Source organism: Triticum aestivum, chromosome 6B, assembly GCF_018294505.1.
Source record: "Triticum aestivum cultivar Chinese Spring chromosome 6B, IWGSC CS RefSeq v2.1, whole genome shotgun sequence".
In the NCBI taxonomy this organism is placed as follows: Eukaryota; Viridiplantae; Streptophyta; class Magnoliopsida; order Poales; family Poaceae; genus Triticum; species Triticum aestivum.
In genome coordinates, this window is record NC_057810.1 from 12,897,681 (window position 1) to 12,906,412 (window position 8,732).

An 8,732-nucleotide genomic window follows, 5' to 3' on the forward strand; every position below is an offset into this window, starting at 1 on the left:
TTTCTGTTAGTGCCCGTAGTTTTCAAATTTGAATAGTTTAAATTTTGAATTATTTGAAATTAGTGTGAATCACTAGTTTGTGAATAATTTAACTTCAAAAATCAGTAAAGGCATGAAAGAATTTGTTTACACATAAAATTTATTCGCGTTTCAAATGCCAAAACACATAACTACCCTAACTATTACAGAGATTCCCCTCTGGGTGTGAAACACAGAAGAAAGTGATGATAGTGAAGCCGATCACATCCCAGATCTTTGGGTGTGAAACTTTTTCTTCGCGTGTGTCCCTTTGCGCCGTAACCATGGAAAATCTTCATCATTTAACGGGATGCTCGGGTCAATATTCACTGTGAATGGAGAAATTTCATCAAACTTTTCATAATCTTCTGACTTGTCTGTCTTGTCATCCACTCCCACGATGTTTCTCTTCCCAGAAAGAACTATGTGCCGCTTTCGCTCATCGTACGATATATTCGCTTCCTGATCTTTTCTTTTTCTTGGCTTGGTAGACATGTCCTTCACATAGAAAACCCGTGCCACATCATTGGCTAGGACGAATGGTTCGTCTGCATATGCAAGATTGTTGAGATCCACTGTTGTCATTCCGTACTGCGGGTCTTCCGTTACCCCGCCTCGTGTCATATTGACCCATTTGCACCGAAACAAAGGGACCTTTAAACCACGTCGATAGTCAAGTTCCCATATGTCCTGTATATAACCATAATATGTTTTCTTTCCCGTCTTGGTTTCTGCATCAAAGCGGACACCACTATTTTGGTTGGTGCTCTTCTTATCTTGGGCGATCGTGTAAAATGTATTACCATTTATCTCGTACCCTTTGAAAGTCATTATATTCGAAGATGGTAACTGGGACAGCAAGTACAAGTCATCTTCAATAGAGGTGTCATGCATGGTACGTGTCTGCAACTAGCTGGCGAAACTCCTGGTTTGTTCACATGTAATCCAGTCATCAGACCGCTCTGGGTGTTTGGAGCGTAGAAAATTCTTGTGTTCATCCATATACGGAGCCACCAAGGCGGAATTCTGTAGAACTGTGTAGTGTGCTTCAGTGAGAGAATGTCCGTCCATACATATTATTTGTTCCCCTCCTAGCGTGCCTTTTCCATCCAGTCTGCCCTTATGCCGCGATTCAGGAACACCAATCGGCTTAAGGTCAGGAATAAAGTCAATACAAAACTCAATGACCTCCTCATTTTGATGGCCCTTGGAGATGCTTCCTTCTGGCCTAGCACGGTTATGAACATATTTCTTTAAGACTCCCATGAACCTCTCAAAGGGGAACATATTGTGTAGAAATACAGGACCCAAAACGTTAATCTCTTCGCATAGGTGAACTAGGACGTGTGTCATGATGTTGAAGAAGGATGGTGGGAACACCAACTCGAAACTGACAAGACATTGCACCAAATCATTCTGTAACCTTGGTATGATTTCTGGAGCGATTACCTTCTGAGAGATTGCATTGAGAAATGCACATAGCTTCACAATGGTTAATCGAACGTTTTACGATAGAAGCCCCCTCAATGCAACCGGAAGCAGTTGCGTCATAATCACGTGGCAGTCATGAGACTTTAGGTTCTGGAACTTTTTCTCTGCCATGTTTATTATTCCCTTTATATTCGACGAGAAGCCAGACGGTACCTTAATACTGAGCAGGCATTCAAAGAAGATTTCCTTCTCTTCTTTGGTAAGAGCGTAGCTTGCATGACCCTGATATATGCCGTCTTCTCCGTTCATACGTTGCTAGTCCTCCCGTGCATCAGGTGTATCTTTTGTCTTCCCATACACGCCCAAGAAGCCAAGCAGGGTCACGCAAAGATTCTTCGTCACGTGCATCACGTCGATTGCGGAGCGGACCTCTAGGTCTTTCCAACATGGCAGGTCCCAAAATATAGATTTCTTCTTCCACATGGGTGCGCGTCCGTTAGCGTCCTTTGGAACAGGTTGTCCGCCAGGACCCTTTCCAAATATCACCTTCAAATCCTTGACCATATCATGTACATCAGCACCAGTACGGTGGCGAGGCTTCATCCGATGATCTGCTTGCCTTTCTTTCTTACGAGATGCCTGCTCGGAAGAAATCGACGATGTCCTAGGTACACATTCTTCATACAACTATTCAAATATATACTGTTGGTATCATCCAAACAGTGCGTGCATCCGCGGTATCCCTTGTTTGTCTATCTTGAAAGGTTACTGAGAGCAGGCCAATCATTGATGGTCACGAACAGCAACACCTTTAGGTCAAATTCTTCCCCCATGTGCTCATCCCACGCACGTACACCTGTTCCATTCCACAGTTGTAAGAGTTCTTCAACTAATGGCCTTAGGTCCACATCAATGTCGTTGTCGGGTTGCTTAGGGCCTTGGATGAGCACTGGCATCATAATGAACTTCCGCTTCATGCACAACCAAGGAGGAAGGTTATACAAACATAGAGTCACAGGCCAGGTGCTATGGTTGCTGCTCTGCTCCCCAAAAGGATTAATGCCTTGTCAGATACACCATTCTCTGCCTTCCATTGTAGCAATTCCAGTGTGGTGCCCAGCTTTTTCTTGTCACCTACGCAATTTGGGTACAACAATATTTTGTGATCCTCTAACATGCGCTGCAACTTCTTCTTCTCCAAATCACTTGCGCAGTTTCTCTTTGCATCGGCAATGGCCCGACCTAGATCATCAACGGGCTCATCTGATGCCTCTTCTTCAGCTTCTTCCCGCATTGTCGGCCCAGCTTCTTCGCGCATTACTGGCTCAGCTTCTTCCCCCATTGTTGTATCATCGTATTCAGGGAACCCATGGCCAGGATAGCTGTCATCGTCCTCTTCTTCTTCAGTGTCTTCCATCATAACCCCTCTTTCTCCGTGCTTGGTCCAAACATTATAGTGGGGCATGAAACTGGACTCAAACAGGTGGACGTGAATGGTTCTTGACGTAGAGTAATTGCGACCATTCTTACAGCCAGCACATGGACAAGGCATAAAACCATCCGCCCGCTTGTTTGCCTCAGCCGCAAGCAGAAAAGTATGCACGCCCTCAACGAACTGGGGAGAGCATCGGTCATCGTACATCCATTGCCAGCTCATCTTCATTACACAACACCGAATAGACCAAATTAATACAAGTTCATACATAAAGTTCATACAACACTTAAATGCAACAAACAAATAACTCTCTAGCTAAAGCATTTAAATGCAACAACAAATGCGATCAAGATCGCAACTAAGGTAACGATTGATCCAACAGCATAATGATACCAAGCCTCACTATCGATGGCATATTTTCTAATCTTTCTAATCTTCAAGCGCATTTTCTCCATCTTGATCTTGTGATCATCGACGACATCGGCAACATGCAACTCCAATTCCATCTTCTCCCCCTCAATTCTTTTCAATTTTTCTTTCAAGTACTCGTTTTCTCTTTCAACTAAATTTAACCTCTCGACAATAGGGTCGGTTGGAATTTCTGGTTCACATACCTCCTAGATAAAAATATCTATGTCAACTTGATGGGCATAATTTGTCATAAACACGAAATGCAACAAATAGTTTTAAAAGAGAATATACCACATCCGAATCATAACAAGGACGAGGGCTGACGGGGACGGATATCAAAACCATGGCACTATGTATAACAAACAACGTACATGTAAGATAATTATTATACGAGTAACTATATATCCAAATCACACAAACATCAATTTTTTATATAAAATTTCATGAACAAGAGGCTCACCACAAGGTGGTGCCGGCGACGGGACGGTGCGGGCGATCGACGGTGGTTACGACAGAGATTTAGAAGGCACTAAGTAAACCACACCTACATATGCAAACTAAGTGTTATTTTGACCTCAAATTGCATATAAATCAAATACTAGCACATATATATATATATTTCCTCCCAAATTACTAAACTCACAAATTAATAACTACATAAACCAATGCAAGAGCTAATCTAGCAATGAGAGATAAAAGGACAAAGTTGCTAACCTTTGTGATCACTTGAATGGATGGGGGCCTTCAAATCTTGACAAATTTTGGGCAAAATGTGTGATGAGCTCGAGCGGAGAAGAGGAAGAACAGAGAGGAGAGGAGAGGGGAAAGGGGGAAGAACAGAGCGAGCTGGACGAAGGGTTTATATGCAGGAGGACCTATAGTACCGGTTCGTGGCACGAACCGGTACTAAAGGTGCTGGAGGGGGCCCACACTGACAACATCCTGCCACCACCCTCATTAGTACCGGTTCGTGGCACGAACCGATGCTAAAGGTTAGCCACGAACCGGTGCTAAAGGATAGCCGTTGGAACCGGCACTAATGTATACATTTGTGCCGGCTCTAATACAAACCGGCACTAATGTGCTTCACGTTTGACCCTTTTTCTACTAGTGCGTCGAGGCCACTAATTAATATGATTCCTTATTGTGATTAGCTAGCTAGTTCTATGTTTGCCACTAATATATCCATATCTGTCATGTTTGAATAATAATGGCCATGTTGTAAATATTTGTAGAAACTATGGACACCCCGCCACGAGACGAAGCACAAGAAGCATTGTTGAGGGACATAATCGCACAAGGAAGTGATGCCGTCTGCTCGTTGATGTTTCTCAACGACAATGATTGTCTGGAAGGAGAGGGTGAAGAAGCAGCTGGCTATGATTTACATGGCTCCGATGACCCAATGCCGGTGCAAGAAGGAGAGGGTGAAGAAGTAGACCGTGAGGACGGCTCCGGTGATCACCAAACCGAGTCCGGCCAGGTATATATATTAGTTAAGCCTGTGGTGACTAGCTAATTGATGCATTCATTATTTTGGTATGTACACATATTAATTAACTCTCGTCTTTGTTCTTTTTTCTAGCCCTTTGGATCGAGCACAACTTCGGTAAAGAGACGAGGCCCGAAGAAAAAGTTGAGCTCGGATGAAAAGTTTGAGATCATACAAATCGCACGCGACGGCCAACCGATTGAACCCTACCGGACAAAGAAGGCATTTGTTGCTCAGTGCAGGGTTCTGGTTAGGGACAAGATCCCGATCAGCATCCACCAATGGTATAAGCCTAAGAACGAAGACCATGAGGTGTCTTATGTCCATGATATGCAGAAAAATGATCTTTGGACTGAGCTGAAGTCAAGTTTCACCCTACCGCCAGAGGATGATCCGGAGAAGCCAGTTATAGAGCCATTAATCAAGTCTTTTGCTCTGAAGAAGATGGCAGACCTATTCAGGAATTGGAAGAAAGACCTCAATAGGTATGTCGAAAAAAATGAGACACCAGAATTCAAGGGCAAATATGAGAAGATCAGAGATGACTGGCCCGCATTTGTGGCCCACAAGACATCGGAAAAGAGTAAAAAGATGTCGGCGACAAACAAGAGAAATGCTGCGAAGAAGAAGCTTCACCATCGCACGGGGTCAGGTGGCTACCTTTTAGCCCGGCCTAAGTGGGCCAAGGCTGAGAATGATCTGCTTGATGAAGGGATCGAACCAGAGACAATGAACTGGCCAGACCGTTGCCGGACTTGGTTCTTCGGAGCCGGCGGATCCTTGGACCCTATAACAGGGAAGTGCATTTGGACGGACGAACAATTGGACATACCAGTCAAGAGGCTTCAGCAATATATCGAAGCAGCACAGCAAGGGACGTTCATTCCAGACAGGGAGAAGGACGAGCTCACAATGGCCCTCGGGAATCCTGAGCACCCTGGACGGACACGAGGCATGCCAGGCTCCGTTTCGTGGAAGGCTGGATTTCCGGACGCAGGGGGTTACAAAACCCAGGAGAGGAGGAAGAAACTGGAGCAGAGCCAACTGCAGGCGCTGCACGAAAGGGTAATGGGGCTAGAGGAACGAGAAGCAGATCGCAGCAAACGACCTGCCGAAGCTTCCCCCGAAGCTACCCCGCCATCTCAGCGGAGAAGCAGCGTGGCTTCCACCGAGCTGCTTCAGCCGGAGCATGCCTTGACGGCTCCTGCCAGCTATCCCGTGGATGCTATCACGGATGCTGAAAATTGCCACCTTATGGCGCAATGGATGAATTTGAAGGTCAAGGCGGCTGTTGGCTATGTTTATCCTACTAAACCCGACTCAACTTTTCACTGCCGGCCGATTCCAGAAGGATATGCTAAGGTGATGGTCGATGAAATAACGAAGGGATTTGAGGACCTCCGGCTTGACCACCCTACCGGTGAAGGGGAGTATCGGCTGGGTTCTGCTCTGAAGACTCCATGCCTATGGCGGAAGGATCTCATTAACCTTCCGAACTGGACGCCTCTGCCTCCTCCTCCTCCTCCGGCGAGTCAGGGCACTCCGCCTCCTCCACCGCCTCCTCCTCCGGCGAGTGACGATCAGGGCACTTGGCCGGTTCCTTCTCCGGCGCGTGGCGGCACTCCGCCTCCTTCTCCGCCTGCGCCGGCTCGCCCGAGCAGCCAGCCTCCTCCTTCTCCGCCTCGTCAGCAAGGGCGGAAGAGACCCACCGCCGCTCCGGCTGCTCCGGTGCGTCGTAGTCCTTCTCCTCCGCCTCGTAAGCAAGGAAAGAAGACATCCGCTCCGTCTGCTCTGCCGGCGTCTAGCAGTACAGCCAAAGGCGGGAGGAGATATAGATTCGGTCCTTCTCTGAAGACTCCAGAGAAGTTACCGTACGAGAGGAGCGAGGAGGAAAACGCGAAGATCGCGCAGACTGAAGTGGATGACAGGTTTCAAGGGTTGAAAGCAAAGAGACATCCACCTCCGGAGGAGAAGGTAGATCCAGTGAAAGCGAAGCGCACTCTGGCTGCCCTGACAAAACCACCCAAGTCTCCGTCGAAAGGCAACTATGAGCGCATTATTGGAAAGGCATTTGCCGAAGCAGAGAGGTCAGGAAGTACTAAAAGTGATCAAAGGATGAAAGAACGACGAGCTGGGAAACAAATTGCCCAGCTCGGCGAACAAGCGAAGCAATCGTGCCCCCCGCTCAAGGTGCCTGCTAGCGACATCGTCGATCCGAGGATGGTGCCCGGTTATGGCAATCCTGCAGATTACCTGCCCGACGATGTACATTATGATTTCTTGGAGGTGCAGATACAAAGATACGAGTACAGGAAGCCTCTCGTCAAAGATGAAAGTTCTCTATCAACGATGATGCAAAGATTGCATGATTGGTACATGAAAACCTGCAAAGAGTCTGAGGGGAGGAGTACTTTGTATGTGAGAGTTAAAAAGGTGCATGACCTCCTTGGAATTGAACTGTTGCCTATTCCATTTGAGGAGTTCTATCTGTTTCTCAATCAATTGGCCATCGATAAAGCAACGGTCACCTGCTACTATCTGTAAGTAGTACTACTTCTGCCATTAAGTCTCTTTATTTAACTCAGCCCTTTCATTGCACGTATTTATAATTATCCTCACTATATTATGCAGATTGAAGATCGCCGAATTGAAGAAAAGACAAGTGGGTGATATTGGGTTCATTAACACATATCTCATAGATAAAACTGAGGTTGAATTTCGTAAAGAAAATACCGAGGCCAACTTGCTACAATAGTTGGTAATAAATGAACACAAAGATATAATACTCTTTCCTTACAACTTCAAGTGAGTGTTACCGTCTTGTGGCATATTCGGTTTCCTTATTAGTCCAGGTTATAGTAATGTAATATTGATGAGTTATGCATGTGTGCGCAGCTACCACTATATTCTCCTAGAGATTAAGCTTGAGAAGGGAGTAGTAATTGTCTTAGACTCCAAGCGAAAAGATCCCAAGGAGTATGCGGACATGACTGAAATGCTCGAGAAGTAAGTTAAATCGATCATTATCCACCATATCAGCAACTTTGTTCATTTCTGATATCAAGTAATTGTTTTCTTTGTATGGCAGGGCTTGGAGAAAATTCACCAAAAAAGCTCTGGGACTACCGAAGAAGCTGCAATTTAGACACCCGAAAGTAAGTACTATATAGTAGCATATTCCACGCATCTCCTAGTGATTCAAGCGCTAGTTTCATCAATACCATTTAGCATGCTTGCTAATTATCAGTTTGATTGACCTCAATTTCTTGTAAAGTGGTTGTGGCAGGAACAAGGGAATGATTTTTATGGATACTACATTTGCGAGTCCATCCGCCACACGACCTGTGAGTGAGGCTACTCCGACAAACAATATGAAGTGCGTAAATAAAAATATTCACAATTTTATTTTATTACCATCATTTGTGTTGAGTTTCATTCATTCATATATATATATATATATATATATATATATATATATATATATATATATATATATATATGTATTGACCCCCTTCTTAAAATTAGATGTTTCGGATGCGGGATGAACTCCTAGCACACATGCGAGCAATTCAAGAGGAATTGGCGGCATTCTTTCTTGACCACGTGATCGCTGAAGACGGAGAATACTATGTGGACCATGCGTCCGTATGTTAGGAGATTATATATTTGTAAAAGATAATTATTGTATATATGTAGCCGGTAGTGTCGGATAGATATACGAGAACTTGTTGTTCGACCAATCTCTCGGAGAAGGAGAGGTGGTCGATATCACTTCTCTCTGTATGCATATATGTTCATGACGATCTTCTGTTTGCTTAATTACTAGCTAGCTAGCGTCTCTAGCTAGTCCTCTCTATACGTATGTATAGTACGTAGCGTCGACCAAGCATGGACAAAAGAGAGGACACTTTTCTCTATTAATTAGCTAGCTATAGCACAATATAT